The 17,915-nt window shown below is 43.8% G+C and overlaps 1 pseudogene; it reads right to left on the reverse strand.

Moving 5' to 3' along the window:
* Positions 1-1,434: 1,434 nt before the first annotated feature.
* On the reverse strand, positions 1,435-7,558 carry LOC123103411 (RCC1 and BTB domain-containing protein 1-like; annotated as a pseudogene).
* Positions 7,559-17,915: the final 10,357 nt, after the last annotated feature.

Raw genomic sequence — 17,915 nt, forward strand, 5'->3', positions numbered from 1 at the left:
CCGGCCCAATGTCGACGAGCTGGGTTCTTCTGCGGGGGTGGAGCACGTTGCTTATGCACTCTGCTTGACGCGCCCTTGTCCGCCATGGCAACCACCTGAGCAAAGGATTTGGAACCACCTCCGATCCCTTCTCTGACGATCTTGAGCTGTATCGGTGGAGGGTCAAAGGGCCGGAGTTTTTTGACTGAGAACAAGTCAGATGGGGAGAAGCTACCAGCACGAACTAGATCCTTCCGGAGCCATCCCAAGGTGGAAGCAGTTCGGCTCGGGGGACGAGGATGGGGATGGCGGCGGGGAGGGGAAGGAATGGACCAAAGCTGTCCAAAAACCCTAGATATAGCCTCATCCGCGTCGTCCTGGGTAGAAGGCGTAAACTCCAAAGGCGTCTTCACCCTTCTGCACTTGATTGGTGGGAGCGACGTGGCAGTAGGGCCCATGCCACTCCGCATGGGCAATCCCGTTTGAATCACAGGGGAAAAATCTCCCAACTCAGGCAGCGTGCGCATCGCCACCGGCGAGAGCCCCTGATTCTCTGAGCATAAGCTCCGCCTAACAATCACATGTCTCTCAAGTTGATGAACCACAACGGGCATCTGATTCTCAGGGATACAAACCCCCTCGCGTGACCTTGAACGAACGCCAGAAGAAACCTCGCCGCGGTCACCAAACCACGGCGGCTCGAGTGCGCCGCGGCAAGGCAGGGGGTTGGTGTGAGCCCCGCTCCTCGCCGCAGTCCTCATGCGCTTGGTGGCAGCATACCCAGGACGCACTCCCACCGAAGCGCCCGCCGTAGTTCGCTCGATTTCGCCTCCGCCCTTGCCCAAATCACGAACTCCGACGGCTGTGAGAGCGGAAATGGGGGCATCCTTGCTCTCTCCTCCAGCGTGGCCTCCTCGAAGATGCACCGCACCAGCTTCCTCTGCTCCAAGTCTGCCTTCTTCCGACAAATCTCCGCGACCCTCGCAGCTGCGGATCTCGCCACCGGATCGGTCACCGTCGCCACCGCCTGGTCTGCCGCCTTCCACTCCTGCACGCACCGGATCCACTCGAATGTGGCGTCCCGGATCCTGGTCGCACGCTCCCTCCACCCCGCAAATCTGGTCGCCATGAGAACTGCTTGCGGGATCGGAGAGATCAGCCACAGAAACTCGGGGAATCTCTCGTAGATGGCAGGGGAAAGTGGCTGGGGTGGGGGAGGTGTGGGTGTGGCCGGCATCCGCGCCACTCGGCGACGCGGAGGCATGCTGCGGTGCTGGATCTGCGGGGGCGGCAGCTATGGCGGGCGGGAGGTGCAGCGTCGCGAGAGCCAGAGCGAGAGGCATGCGAGAGCGAGCCGAAAATCCAATCACCCAACTACTTGTTCCTTCACCAGTATTCAGCATGAATTTCAAATGTATGATAAACCACGCCAACCTGAACAACATTTGAACAATATAAAGCACAAGTTGTGCGGCTTATCGAATTCACCGACCTTCTAGTTTGCAGGTATAATTTCATGTAGTTCCCAACTTATATGTTTAGACATGGAAGTTCATGATACACACAGAGCCTCCACTCCTCTGTTACACACTTGGGAGACCACCAATGAGGTTTCAGGCAAGTAGAAAACAATTGCTACTTCCGGTGATATAATACAACAGCGCTAATGCTTGAATCAATGTGTATGGCGAAATGGAACCAGGGCCACATCGATTCGCTACGAGTCTAACCGGCTTTGGCCTCAATCTCTTCAACCATGTGCATTTCCACAAGTTCAGAGTCTCCGTGCTCAACCAAATGTTCCCTGCAAAATGCCAATAATAAGAAACATCGATGCACACAAAATAAATAGATCAGGAGACCGTAAAAGAAAGGCTGTTCCAAAAAACTATGCATTTTAGTAGACATAAAAGCAACGTCTCATTTCCGTCTGTTCCAGAAACTTATCATTGGCAGACTATGCACTTTACTAGACATATGCTTGCTCTAGTTCTTGTAAATTGGCTCACACAAATAGATTGAGTTTAAGTACTCTCTTACCCCCACCCCCTTTTGTACTGGATCGCAGAACAGATTGCATGAGAATTCAGCCACACAGAACACCAATATGAGCCCAAAAAAAAGTTGTCCATACCTTAATTTCTCACACAGGCGTGCCAATGCATCAGCCCCGGTTCGTGATGCAACATCTTCTATTAGCCGAGCGTTCGACCTATTTACAGTCTCTGCTAGCTTAAACTCGCATAGTTCTTTTAAGGACGATGCATCAGTTAACACAGCTGAATGCCCGCCACCTGCAGCAAGTCTTCTCACCTCTCCAACACACCTATACCGCAGAAAAAGATTTCAGACTTCACATAATGTGCTAATCAACTACTAAGAATAGTTACACATTTCACACTCATAAAAGAGAGATGGAAGTAGGTGGCCTACCAATCAACCGGAGAAGGGTACCAAGCATAAGTAGATTTCTCATTAGCTGCCTGACCATAACTATTATAGCCCCATCCATATATACGGCCATCTTTCATAGATACAAGTGTGTGCGAGTGACCACAAGTAACAAGCCGGACACCTGACGGTATGACCAGGACTGGAATGTTACGAAGTAGCATGTCGGATCCATTAAGAGCGCAGGAAAAGAAACCGTTCTGAGGTCCAAGCCCCAGCTGGCCTACATGTCCTCCGCCCCAACCGTAGAGGGCTCCACCTTCCGTTACAGCACAAGAGTGAACCCCACCACAAGACACATCCCTAGTTACTATTCCTTAAGGGCAACAACTCGCCTTGGGATTAGCTCCTTATCTCCAGACTGAAGCGAGCGATGCCCAAGCTGCCCCAGGCTTCCAAGTCCCCATGTATACCTGCAAAATTCAAAGGTATTTACAAATAGAAATAGATGGGCCTACATGATAAAAGGCTGAAGATCAGAAGCTGTTACAACAGACTGACTTCACATGAAGGCTTTCAAAAGAACATGCTCCAAAAACCTGTACTGCAATGTCTCCAAATGATGTCGTTTATAATCAAAACATACTCCAGCACGCACTTTGACCATTACTTTTTTCCAATACATGTCAGTAGAAGTTATAGAAATTATATAACTAAGTAATTTTTTTATGACAAGTACTGTTGCCTTTTTCATATGAAAAACCTAAAGCATTCCAAGCATGGTTTATTAAACTATATCTATTTGGAAACGGGGGGGGGGGGGGGGGGAGTACATGATAAAATCCAAGATAGTTCACAACTCAGTAAAACCAATAGACAAGTCATGGTGTTAATACCTTGCAGCTTCTAACCATAAAGTATATGACACATTTATTTTGCTTTAAGATGTGGAGAAGTGCAGTGATTTAAGTAATAGCAAAACTGGTTTTGGCCATATTGATTCCACTTATTAGATCGCATGACACTAAGCTAAATGATAACCATTGTGCAATGTTTCCTTCACAGCTGTTAGTCATGGTTAGCTCGTCATAAATCAAGCTGTTCTATTTTGCCAACTGAAGAAACCACACCACTTCCACTAACAGCAGAGAACAGCATCCTTTGAGATGACTTACACCTCCCCGTTTTCTGATATAGCTGCTGCATGGTACTCTCCACATGATACTCTAACAATCTTCACTAGCTCAGGTGTGTCATCAAGGAACCTTGCATAAGCATTTAATACACGAGCTCCCTGCACTCCTTCAGAAGTACAACCTCTGCCAAGCTGACCATACTCATTGTAGCCTGGCTAGTAAGAAAATAGTATATATTTTGTTAATAGTGAGAAATGAAATAATTGAAGAACTGGGTCCTGTTTTGATGGAAGAACTGGCTCATCTTGCATGTTTCAATAAAAGAAGTATCAGTCATGATAAGCTATCTTGATAGATTACACCTTAAGTTACGGTCACTAATCAAGGTTGTGAACAGCGATTTTGTTGTACGATTCTATGACTTCACGGTCTAAACTGATTGAACTGATTCTACTACAATTTTATGATTCTAACAGTTATGATCCAACGATTTGCGATCTTACCATACAGTTCCTATCCGATTCTGAGAACCTTGGTCATAGTGATTGACAAAGCTAGCACCAACGCCCAAAGTTTCAGTCTAGTATGTAGACTAGTACGCCTTTCCTAAGAATATACAAGTAAAAACATGTGGACAGAAGATGGACAAGACTTTTAACATGAAACATTACCCCATGCTTGCAGCAGGCCATCATCCGATAGGGCCACCACATGAACAGCTCCACAAGAAACCTGCCGAATTACCTGTGAATGTATGACTGATATTTTCAGTGGCATGATATCACCTCAAAACATACATTCAAAAACAGAGTCAGTTACATTTAAATCTGCCAACAGTTACTATTATTCATTTGGAGTGCTATTACAGCATCTCCAGCAGGGACCCTTAACACGGCCCATTTTGGTTTTGGCTTACCCCCAAGTTGCCCCCCCCCCCCTCCTAGGCAAGTAACACAGGCCATATGATACATTTGGACCCCCAGCTAAAAAGCAAGCAATAGTTATTCCCTTACACCCTCTTTATTTTCCTAGCAGTAGACTAATTTTAGGGTTTACCATCATCTGGTTTTCCATAGCTATCAGGTTTATTAAGAAAGAAAAAAAGCACTTTCAGGGGCATGTGAAAATAGCATACAAGCATATAACCTGCTAGGTGGGAAGTAGAAATTCTACTAGAGATCTAATTTGGCAAACTAAGTGAAGTTTCCCAGGCCACCATGATACTTGTCACTGGGGGCACAAATAGTTCATGGACAACAGGAAAAAACATACCAGCACATGAGTATTGTTTAAACATTTGGTGCTCAGCTTTAAGGATCAAGACCACGAGGGATTTGAATAAATAATTTCCTATATGATGAATGTATCTATGCATATAGTTGGCATGACTTATCATGTTTACTTTCCAGACAGATGAAATAGGGTAAACTAAGAGGAAACATCAAATAAACAGGACAAAAGAAGAAGGCTGCAATGTTTGAGTACACAAACATTCGGTCTCATGAATCTACTTGAATTGTGCGACATAATTGATCCAGTGTAATTGAACTTTACCGTGTTTGGTGCAAAAGCACCCCAGTATAGGCGAGGGTAATCTGAGCCCTGCAAGGATCATGCAAACGCAAATGCTAACTATTTTTGTGTTGCAAGTTGGTTCTCAATCTACAAGGGGCAGATTCAGCAGTACAATTAATTTAGGCAAACCTGATTTTGTCCCCAAACCCATAACCTGCTTCTCGATATTGTGCCATCATTTTCTCGAGGTTCAGCAATAGCAGCTGTACAGTGTGCGCCACAGGACACCGATTTCACAAACTCAGTTGCCAGTGCATTGACTTTTTTAGGTTCCTTTGCACTCTCCTCTGTCCCATCTCCCAACTGGCCAAAGTCATTTGAACCTGTATATTTTAAGTTAAATGTGATCTGCTTTTTGAAGAATTCTAAACATATTCACATATACTTGGTACTTCCTACCAAACTATAAACACAAAAAGGTACGCAGGAGGGCGGAATCGGAAAAATATTACATAATAACTATCAGAATGTCATGTTATGAGAGGTGGCACCATGCTTTCAGACCTCCAGCTGAGAGGGCCAAGGAATCCTACTACTACTCGGTTGCAGCATGACCTAGATGCCTTCAGCTTGAGTCCTTGTCCTAATGGTGTCTTAGTAGCTGCACGTTCAGCTTAGGGAAGAGTCCTAAGTCCAACTTTGGTTTTGAGTCATATGAGTAAGGCCAACCTCTATATAACGAGGCAGTCACCATTGTTATGAATCAAGCTACAAAGTCTAATCACTAATCCCTATTTCTCTGCTTCTGCCTCCCATAATTCGGATGCCCTGTCCCTTGTGCCACTTCTGCTATCACAGCTCCGCCGACAGGGCACCGCAAGGGCACTGGTCCACGGCCTCCTGCCTATCACAATTATCACCTACGCGCAATCCATATCGTGACACAGAAGAACAAGCAACAAGCCAGTTAAATTAAGGAGATAAATACAATTGGTGAGACTGGTCTGGAAATGCCTAGCGAGTATGATGTGCCAAGTATCCATAGCACCGACCAGTGGCAGAGCTTGCACCAAAAAACTGGATGGGCTGGGTGGGCCAGGCTGCAAGAGTGCTCATGGATGACGTTCTACGGCCCATGGTCTGGCTGTAATGTGATGAAATGCTCCAGAGCTGGGTGGGCCATGCGCATGTAGCACCGCCACTGGCCCCGACCGTAAAAATCATCAGGGATAATAACTCAACTACAAAATTTCAGATCCAAATATAACAGCGATGGCATGGCATTAATGGCAACACTCCCCTTGATGATTATCTAACGCTCCGTAATATACAAGATTTAGTAAAAATGGACCTACCCCAGGTGAAGAGTGATCCGTCAGAAACGACTGCAGCAGTGTGAGCACGGCCACATGCAATATGGATCCATCTGAGGTTCTCGCCATCCCTACAGGTGAATAGTTTGGGAGGTAGGCTCTTGGGGATCCTCAGGTGGCGCTCCTTGCCCTTGCGTGCAGTCTGGCCACTCTGGTTATATCCCCATGTGTATATAGCACTCTTGGTTGGCACACCAACAACACGCAAGTTGCAAATCACATCATCTATATCCATTGCTGCCGGTTCATCAAATGCAAAAAAGCAAACAAAGTGACAAAGCGATGAGGACGAATCTATACAGGTTGGTGATGAAGCAGTTCAGCTACAAGTGTCCAACTTTGAGCAACACTTCAGTTACCCGGCACAGGAAGCAACTAAATTCACATCCCCTTTGAGGTGCTCACTTACGAAACAATTCAACTGGATAATTTACAATCATTGATCAGGAAGGTATTAATTAGTGGTACCACTATTACAAGTAGGAAGCTTATTACAGAAATTCCATAGTCGCACCCATCAAATCAGTAATTTAATGCAATGACACTGGTTAGGATGTGTAACCTCTGGTCTAGTTGGCCCCCAAAATAATACTACGATCTTTTGAAGTATTTCGAACCGCGGTGCCAACTTTAGCTAAAATGGCAATTCGAATTGCAAATTCAGCCACCAAGATTTCTATTTTATTTCTAACTGATAATCAATCAAAAGTTAAAATGCTCCCAACTTGCATAAAACTGAGACCCTGTTGACGGCACTAGCCACGCAGTCTGCCCAACATTAGGGGACTTTGCTGAGGGGATTGCACAAGAATCAGATACTCGGGGGCGCGGCACGGGGCATGTGGATTGTTTCAATGAATTGAACCCCATATTTTTCGTGATAGTATGACCAGTTCGTCAGGGTAAATAGACATTGGCGGCCGCCGAAATGACAGAGAAAAGAAGATGAATCCAAGCAAGCTAGGGCTTTCTTACCAAGAAAAGAAGGAACTACGCCCGGATGGATCTTCACTTGGGGCCGGGGTAGCAATCTCGCTGCCTTGGGTGGATGGGGGGGAGGAGGTCGCCGGGGGCGGAGCGAGACTGCGGGGCCGACGAGCAGGGCATTCCCGATTTCTCTAGAATAGCTTCCGGATTCCCAAGCGAGAAGGGAGAAAGCGAACGGTTCACACAATAAGTCACGTGCCGAACCCCGAGGAAGACGGCCGCAGCAAATGGTGTGATTTTTTCTTTTCTGCCCAACAAACAAGCGTCCAACTTTAAATTAGGGCTCTTTTGATTCAAATGAATTTCATAGGATTTTTTAAGGGGCTGGAATCCTTAGAAATTTTTCTTGCATTACTTGTTTGATCCTACTTCCTCCGTTTAGAATTACTTGTCTCGAAAATGGATGTATCTAGAACTAAAATACATCTAGATACATCCATTTCTGCGACAAGTAATTCCGAACGGAAGAAATATAATTTTTTTTCCTATGTAATCATGTGTACTACATTTCATAGAAAATCTAGCATCCACTCCAACATCTTTTTTCACTTCCTTTATTTTTCCTGTGACATCAAACACTCTGTGTTAATCTTACGAGATTCAAGTGGGCATGCCACCCCAATCCTTTATTTTTCCTATTCCCGTGTTTGGAGAATCCTACGAATCAAAGAGGGCTAGTACTGAAATGCTATAGAACTGAGGCTAGTTCTATAGCGATTCGGCGCTAGTCTAGCCATTCGACCACGAAGCCGAATCTTGGCGCAATGGCACCTGCCACGCCACACTTTACATGTGACCATTCCAAAGATGGCTTAGCGCGAACACATGCTGATGAGGAACTACATTTTCCTTCCATCCCCAATCCCCACCCCCACAACGCACTGTTCCCGTCCGCCTTCTTCCTCTCCATTTATGCCACTATGTCGTAGGTGGACGACGCGCTGCCTGAGGTCAGTGCAGGTGGCATCAAGAGGCTTGTTGTATGCTAATAAAGCCCTATGTGGCTCAATCTTTCATACTTGGAGATGGATCAAAAGAAAGAAGAACACGCAAGACGAGATCCAAATCACACATCCACTCTCTCCACAAATCCACACAAGTACCACAAGATTCACAATCAACAAGGGAAACAAGTAACAACATAAAGTTCTTTCCAAATCCACAAGGGAGTTGAGGTCTTGAGGGGGTAGATAGTCTTCGCAGATCCCTAAGAGAGATGGGGTCTTGAATCCAAGATGGATCTCCTCCAAGTGGTCTTGGGGTACTCAAATGGAGTCTTCTCCTTCAAGGAGGCCTTGATCTCCAAGAGGAGGTGATAGATGAGCAAAGCCCTCTTTAGTTTTGGTCTAATATATACTTTCATAACCCTAAAACTTCCAGTAGGCACGGAATATATAGTCTAGGTAGGTGGACAGGGGTACACGGGTTGTGGCCTAGCTCACTGCGCACACGCGTTGTTCCGGGAACCGATCCTTCCGGAGGTGAAGCCACATGAGCTCTGAGGTTGAGCACCATGGGCTTCTTGTTGGTGTTGACCAACACCTTCAACAAGACAATGATGCGCAAACGGAATGATACCTGATCAAACCAAAAGGCTAGATCATGGATTTTCATCTAGAGAGAATACATCAGCAGTATCTGTTGCCATAATCACCATCCACCACTCTGCTGGTCTGCTCACACAGCCTGCCAAAGGAGAGTCATCGGAAAGGGAGACTCCATCACGTCACTTTCAAACAATGTCCGCTTTCCATATTGTTAGGATATGTTTATGTATAATCCATGCTTTGAAACTTCCAAATAGATTGCAATATAATGGAAATCCAGATTGAATATTGTAATTTCAAACAAATAGTTTTTTGTACATAATAGAATAACGGTAAGCCTCTATGCACAAAGACCAATTAAGATAGTTGATAACTTTCCTTTTAGTACTGTTAGCATGAATACAAGTGGTGTACAAATCCATTGCGCACTATCACCTTGATGCATCTGATCAATGAACTGCAAGAGAACATCAGGAGGAACTCCAAGATGATCTTGAGTTCACCCTGACTGAAGCTAAACATGAGACTGGAGGAGTACAATCAATAGTATACAGCATGGCTGAGTTCCTGCATTCGTGCATGCATGTCCATATCTTCCACATAAGCCACAACTACTAGTTCGAATTGATCTCCACATATATGTGCAATAGTTTATCCATGTGTTTATTCGGTATTCCTCTAATATCACATCCTGCATATATAGCTACACTACCTTTCAATTGTATATTCAACTTGAAGTGTAGACTATTTAATCATAAAAACACAGCTCATAGTCACAATTCATCTATTCTCTCAAAACCTGAGCCCTTTTATAAGGTTTCCAACACCCTTTTCACCCCATCCATGTGAAATTGATCACAACCATCTTGTGTTTTGTAGTACCAATGTTAAGTTGACGAAGGCACAGCAAAAACTGATCATGGACGATGTTGAGTCACTCAACATGTAAAGGGCAAAATTGCATGCTCCAAGCCTATTTCTGTAAGGTTTGCAAAGCATGACAAAAATTGTTTCATGTACTAATTTACTAGTAGAACCTTGCCTTGGAATCTAGAAATCTCAAGTTGCATCTTCAGTAGTATGTACTACGTGAGTGCTCGTGTGTTGCTATGGGAGTCGAAAAAATTCATGTTTGATACGAGTATTTAGCAAACCAGCTTGTGTCACCATTTCATGTTTGATATTAAGCAAACCAACTTGTGTCACCTGCCTGGTGTCTTACCTTCGTCAAGCCCGATCTTCCTAGGCATTTAGGCATGCATGTCCCTTAGAAACTGGGTTTTGGTTTCTGAGTGAAATGTGGGACCATTATGTTTCATTCTGAATGAAAGAATGGCCGATGAATTATTACAAACTATATTTTTTGTGTTGGAAACTGTGTTCCATTAATAGACAAGCTCAGCGGAATTGCTGGCTACAAGCCCTTCATAATATCCGAAACATCCTCCTACCAGGCAATGCAAGGATTTTGCTCCAACTTTGCATCATACACCGCGATAGCATCAGCCACAAAGCCACCTTATTACAACTTCTTGAATAGAAAGACCACAAAAATCTAGAAAAACACAAAGACAACATAAATTTTATCTGCTAGGAAAGCACACTACTGGCTGAAAGATCATACTTCTTACTACCGATGATACTATCTCCACTCACTACATCCCCCGGTCTAGTATTGTCAAATTCTATCCCAATTCACCAGATCCCTCGGTCTACTACTGCACGTACACCACTTAAACATGCAATAGCTTCATTTTGTAAAGCATCAACTGCTTTCTGAATTTGTCTGACCCGCAATCCATGGAATGTTACCAATCACAAAGCCCCAGCCTCCAGAGTTGCTAATTGAGTCAGAAGAAACATCATTGTTTTCCTTAGCACGGCGGCGGCGGCTGGTGGTTTCCATCTCTACATCACAGTTTGTGTGGTATTTGTTGGTTGGAGGCAATGTTCTGCACACTCAAGTGCACTCCTGCCAACCATAGCCACAACCTCATGATGAGGTGACTATCTCGGATACGACCAAAAATATTGCATACATGCATATTTGTCAGGTGATTTATAATGCAAACTATTCAATATTCTATTTGTGTTATCCAGAATAAAAATATTTCACACACTTTTGTGTTTTGTCTAATTGCAGGTGTATGGGACATTTGTACAATCCACATATGAAGATAAGGGAAAAGAAGAAGTTTAGGTTCTGTTCAAAAAGTCCTCTCACGTCACTTTTGGGCCAAGAGAAGATAGAGTCCAAGTCTCTCACGTTCTGGATTCAGATTCGGACTGCATAAACATACCTGAATCAAAACGCCAACAACTTTTTCATACGGACTCCGAATTGGGTGATTCTTTTTTCGTTGAAAACTAGATTTCGTGCTATTTCCAACCCAATTGGATTCACCTTCAAATTCGTTCGGAGCGTTGAGTTATGGACGAAACAATCTGACGTTGCAGCAGAATCCGAGTCAAACTACAAGCCCAAAGGTGTTGCATCACCTCCACTTGGGCCCATGAGCCTTGTACGACCTAGGGTTAGTTTTAGGCTGCCTTGGGACGTCCTCCCACCATCCTTGGCCGCAACCCCTTGCTCCTATATAAGTAGATCCATCTAGTAGCTTTTTGCTTGAGTTTTGTTTAGATTAAAAGTTCGCCATAGCTGCAACTTCGCGTACTTCATTTGTGTTCAACGACCAGACCAAGGCGTCACAGAACCCCACCTTGATCAATAAAGCTTTCATCTTATATTCGCAATATCCAGATTGCAACCTCAGTTTCTTGCTTGTTCTTTGTTTGCTTGCAGGAAACAGACCCTCGTGGTTAGGTTGATCGTGCTCCGGCGTGGTCAATAACCCTCGAAAGTTGGTTTAGCGATTGCTAAGGCGCGACGTCTCGCACGTACGTAGTCGGATCGTCAAGGTCGACTCCCATAGAAAACGATAGCCACCATCTCATCGAAACATCGGGACACCTTTGACCCTATCAAGTGGTATCAGTTTTCAGGTTGCTCGGTGAGAATTTCCAGTTTTTGCTAGATTAGATTTATTTTCTTACCTATTGTCCAAGAAAAAGCCACAAAAAAGTTAGATCTATCCATCCTTTGTCCAAGCCAGTCCGAGCCTTTGCAATTTTCTTTTCATTGCTTGCATAGTTGAATTATCGGTTGCATCGCCGTGTCGTGTTGCTGGTCTTAGTGTCTAGTTCGTTTAGAGTTTCGAGTTCTGTTCACACTAGTCACGCCGCCGCTGCATCGTTATCTCTTCCGCTGTCCACCACCCATCCATCAATTTCCACCACATGCTACCCATCGTTCATTGTCACAATCATAATTGAGGTCGTTCACATCTTCGCTAGATCCAATCTGCATCTTATCTAGTTTGTTTGAAAAGAGGGAGAGAGAAAAAAAAGAAAAAAAGAAAAAAAAAAGTCAGAGAAAAAAAAAGAGAAAGAAAAAAATTTGAGGAAAAAAAAGAGAAAAAAAGAGAGAAAAAAAAACAAAATTCGGATCTATAGACTCAATCTCGTAGTTGAATTCGGATTAGAATCTGTTTTGTGCACTGTTTAGTAAAACAGACATAACTTCCTCATACGAAGTCCGTTTTGGCTCCGCGAGTACTCAAATGAAAGCTAGCGACGAGCCGCATCTAAATAGTTGCAGAAGCTTGTTCAATATTTGACACCTCAAAATTGGCTTCTAAATAGGTCTTTTTGCCATCCGAATTTCACAAACACAGTTTATTCCAATTTTCAGGCCAGTTTTAGAATTTTTTGACTCCTCATATCAACTCAAAATTGAGTGATTCCTTTTGCGTTTTAAATCTTGAGTCAATACCATTCTTGAAAAGTTATCAAAAAAATTGGCACAAACTTTTCCAGAGGAAAGTTGGAGAGAAAGTTGTTGATATATCCTACTTGGCTGTTGTTTCACATCATTATCTTTACGGCTATTGTGAACTTCACTTATATTTTGCTGTCCAGAGCTACTTCTTGTCTTTTATTGATGCTAGTTGTGCTACGGCGTGATCTCATTAGTGTTCTAGGCTCGCGTCTCTAGTCCGGTCTAGCCTAGGACCAGCACAGTACTGTCGTTGAGCGTTTATTCAACATTGCATCTTTGAATTGATTATTGCTAATCTTTTGCTACCATATATAGCCAACCCAGCTCCACATATTTCTATACCGTGTATACATACGTTCCACTGGCAATCGCTTTACACAATCTTCGGAGTTATTTAACACTGTTGGTTGCCTGTCACCACCTGCTGTATGGTAAGAACTTGTAAGATATTGATATTTGTTATACTGTGAGCGTTTTACCACCATACCCTAGTAGTTCATAGGAACATTATTCCTGAATTTTGTTTCTTGTTTCTACTAATCATGACAGGTTCCGGATATAGAAGTTCTTGTACGACGGACACATCTTCACCATCACGAGAGTTGGGACAACACACACAAGCATATGGTCAGGTTATCTCTTTACCATAATTTGAGGGTAGATTTAATCCTTCTATTTATCTAGCTTGGGAGCTTGAAGTAGAACAAGTTTTTAGTCACCATGATTTTTCTGAACTTGAGAGAGTACGAGCTACCACTAGAGCATTTACTGGGTTTGCTTCTGTTTGGTGGAGTGTACATTGTAAGAAAAACATTGATAACCAACCCACAACTTGGAAAGTTTTGAAAGCTGTAATGAGACAACAATTTTTCCCTCCTCACTATCGTCGTGAATTGCTTCGCAAATTTGAACAATTTAAACAATGCAACAACACTGTTCATGCTTACTACCAGGAGTTCAAATCTTATATGCATTATTGTGACATAGAGGAATCTAAGGATGATACAATGAATAGATTTTTTGGTGGTTTGAACCATGATATTCAGGCAAGATTTCAGTATATTCCTTGTTGCATTACTGGTATGTATGTTCGTGCTTGTACCTTTGAGAGACAGATACAGGAGGAAGCATTGGGTGACTACAACAACTACTATTCCAGTTCATGCTCACCACCGCCAGTTGGTTACTCCACCGTTGCACCTACTAGAGCAGCCCCACCTCGGATTGTGAGCGCGACATCATCTCAAGAGTATGGTACATTGTCAACGTCCGTACCTACATCAGCTACATCTCTGCGACAAGGTAACAGTAAAGGTATTGATGATATAACTTCACATGAGAATGATGCATGCCTAGTTAACTTGAATGCATCATGTGTTGAGTTACCTGTTGATTTGAGCACACCACCTATTTTAGATAATCTTGTTACTGTCATGAATGTGTCATGTGATCAAACAACTGAAATATCAACAATTTTGAGTGCACCCATTGAATTAACTGTTGATGCAAAAGAACCAATGTTTAATCATTTTGATATGACCTCTAATCTTGATGATGATTCTGTTTCCAATGAATTATTGCATGTTTGCTCATTTAAGCATGTTGTAGCATGTAAATTTGATGCAAGTAAGGTTTATTCATCAAAGTTAGGATAGTTTAATGATGAACATTGCCAATCTTTTGAAATGAATAAGAGCTTCACTTATATGTGCAAACTGAGTTGTAATATTTTCATGCCTTCTACCTCTTGTGATAATTTTTTGGCTTTAGATTTTATGAACTATGAAAGTTACTCATGTATACATGTGTCATATGTGCAAAAATTAAGAGAAGTTAAAATGGATGACATATACATATACAACATGTACACCTTGTCTCTTTTGTTAGCCACATTTTAGATTAAGCAACGCCGAGGACGGCTTTGTTTTCAAGAAGGGGAGGATGATGAGGACATGACTACCTTGGATATGACCAAAAATATTGCATACATGCATATTTGTCAGGTGATTTATAATGCAAACTATTCAATATTCTATTTATGTTATCCAGAATAAAAATACTTCACACACTTTTGTGTTTTGTCTAATTGCAGGTGTATGGAACATTTGTACAATCCACATATGAAGATAAGGGAAAATAAGAAGTTTAGGTTCTGTTCAAAAAGTCCTCTCACGTCACTTTTGGGCCAAGAGAAGATAGAGTCCAAGTCTCTCACGTTCTGGATTCAGATTCGGACTGCACAGATATACCTGACTCAAAACGCCAACAACTTTTTCATACGGACTCCGAATTGGGTGATTCTTTTTTTGTTGGAAACTAGATTTCGTGCTATTTCCAACCCAATTGGATTCACCTTCAAATTCGTTCGGAGCGTTGAGTTATGGACGAAACAATCTGACGTTGCAGCAGAATCCGAGTCAAACTACAAGCCCAAAGGTGTTGCATCACCTCCACTTGGGCCCATGAGCCTTGTACGACCTAGGGTTAGTTTTAGGCTGCCTTGGGATGTCCTCCCACCATCCTTGGCCGCCACCCCTTGCTTCTATATAAGTAGATCCATCTAGTAGCTTTTTGCTTGGTTTTGTTTAGATTAAAAGTTCGCCATAGCTGCAACTTCGCGTACTTCGTTTGTGTTCAACGACCGGACCAAGGCGTCACAGAACCCCACCTTGATCAATAAAGCTTTTATCCTATATTCGCAATATCCAGATTGCAATCTCAGTTTCTTGCTTGTTCTTCGTTTGCTTGCAGGAAACAGACCTCGTGGTCAGTGTCGTGGTTTTGTCACGGCAGATGTCCTAGAGAAAGGACTTAGTCGTGGAGCCATCGCTACGGGTTAGCTTGAAGGGGTTAAAGCGGACACAAGGACGCAAGAGAGTTTATACTAGTTCGGCCCCTTCAATGAAGGTAAAAGCCTACGTCTAGTTGTGATGGAATTGATGGGTGTTTCGATGACTAGGGAGCAAATAAGCTTTGCCTATGTCTCGAGTTGTTGTCCTTGAACCGCCACTGGGTCGTCCCCTTATATACATGGGGACGCCCGTCGGTTTACAGAGTCCCGATACCGGCTCATAGATGTGTCCGGTTCGGTCTCCACTATTCCTAACTTATAACACAAGTTACATACCGACGCCGGTTTATAGCTATAGGCCGTAAACCGATTATGGGCCTTTAGCCCTCATCTGCCCTCATGGGCTTTTATCACACTCAACTACTGATGAAGTTAATCCGGCTTGTCCTGGCCGGTTTACGCCCAGTAGTAATATCCCCAACATTACGCCCCAAATTGATTTGAACAGGTTCATGTCAATCCTTAGCAAAAATCTTCATCTTCAACATCTTCTTGTATTTTGTTGAACCGCCGTGATATCATCTTCTCTGCTCGCGGTAGACCGGTGTGACGTCACTGGTTATAAAGAACCTTATCCTGTTAACAAGCCTGCGACAATTAAGGCCGCAACTTTGTTTCCAAACTCGTGGCTCCTTGATTCTCGTGCCTGACATATCCCTTTCTTTATAAATAGGACCGAAGGGTCATTTCCTTTCTCTTTCCCTCTGACCCCTTCTGCTTCATCTTCCTCGCGTCGCCCAACTTCGGAGCTCCGCCGCCACCGTCGACCTCTGCATCAACCTTGGCCGCTGCATCAACCTGAGCACACCAAAGCATCGCGGCGACCTTCCGCTTCTTCCTCTGCTCTGGTAAATCTTCTTTCCTTTCCCCCGCAGATCTGTTCTAGGGTTTCCTCGTTCGTCGAAGTTCATCGAGACTCTGGCGTTGTTCTTCCTTTGTTTCTTCTTTAGCCCATGAACAAAACTTCAAACCTGATGTATTCTCCGTAATGGCTTATCTTCTGTTACCAAAGCAAACCTTTATGCGCATAAAACACTGATCTGGTCCCTTGCGAATTGCTTTGAGATCAACCTTTTAGGTCTAAATCCTTTTTCCTGTCTTACGGTAGATCCAAAATTTCACTGCGACCTTATGAAATCTGTTTTTACCTTCCTTAGTCATTCTTGCCTTAGATCTGTATCCTCTTTACCACATAGGCGGTTCACCTTTGAAAAAGCAATCTATCATATATCATTAGTCCCCTTGTTGAACCGCCGGGATGCTGTTGCTTCATAAACTCCGGTTTAGATAGATCTTCTTCCGGTTTAACATTGCACATATCAATGTACTTTGTAGATTTCATCATGGCCAAGCAAGTGTATGAGTGCAATTGGGTCCCTTCTCGCGTCACAGAGGATCAACTGGACGATTTAGTCCTGATTGGCGCCTTGGGTAGCAAAGACACCGTCCATTGGAGGGCTCCTGGCAAAGAATGCCCCCCCACACCTCGAGAAGGAGAGGTTGTTGTTTTCGTAGACCACTTAGCTCGGGGTTTTAAACCGCCCGGTTCTAAATTCTACCGGGATGTTCTAGCTGATTTCCAACTCCATCGGCAAGATACTGGCCCCAACTCTGTTACAAATATGTGCCACTTCCAAGTGCTCTGTGAGGTGTTCTTTCAAGAGGAGCCCACAGTGGAATTATTCAGAGATCTTTTCCATCTAAACCGCCGTACTGAGTTTACTGATGGCTCTAATACGGAGTTGGGTGGCATGGCGATTCAAAAAAGGAAAGAGGTCACATACCCTCACGCCAAGCTGCACAGTCACCCCAAGGAGTGGAATCAGACATGGTTCTACTGCAAAGACACCTCCCCTGGTGGTGAGAATCCCTTGCCTGGCTTTCGTCCGGAGCGGCTCAGCAATACCCATCCTTTTCCTCAACGATTGACTGCCCAGGAGAGAAGCAAATATGCTCCTCAGCTGTCAAAGCTCAGGGCCTTTATGGCCAACGGTTTAACAGGGGTTGACCTTGCTTGCTGTTGGATATCATGGAGCATACTGCCCCTTAGTCAGTGCTCCGGTTTGATGTGCAAATATACTGATAGTGTGGATGACCCACTGCGACATTCAAGACTCCATCTCTCCGGTGAAGAAATCACAGAGGCTGTGCGTAAGATACTGAATGAACCGGAGCACATCTGCGCTAGAACCGGCCTGCTTCCTTCTGTGCCACCAACAAACCGCCAGCTTTAAGACTTTGATTTTTCTCTTTGCTGAATCTGTTATTGATATGCCTGGTCATTGTTTTTAATATCAG

Source organism: Triticum aestivum, chromosome 5A (assembly GCF_018294505.1).
Source record: "Triticum aestivum cultivar Chinese Spring chromosome 5A, IWGSC CS RefSeq v2.1, whole genome shotgun sequence".
Classification (NCBI taxonomy): domain Eukaryota; kingdom Viridiplantae; phylum Streptophyta; class Magnoliopsida; order Poales; family Poaceae; genus Triticum; species Triticum aestivum.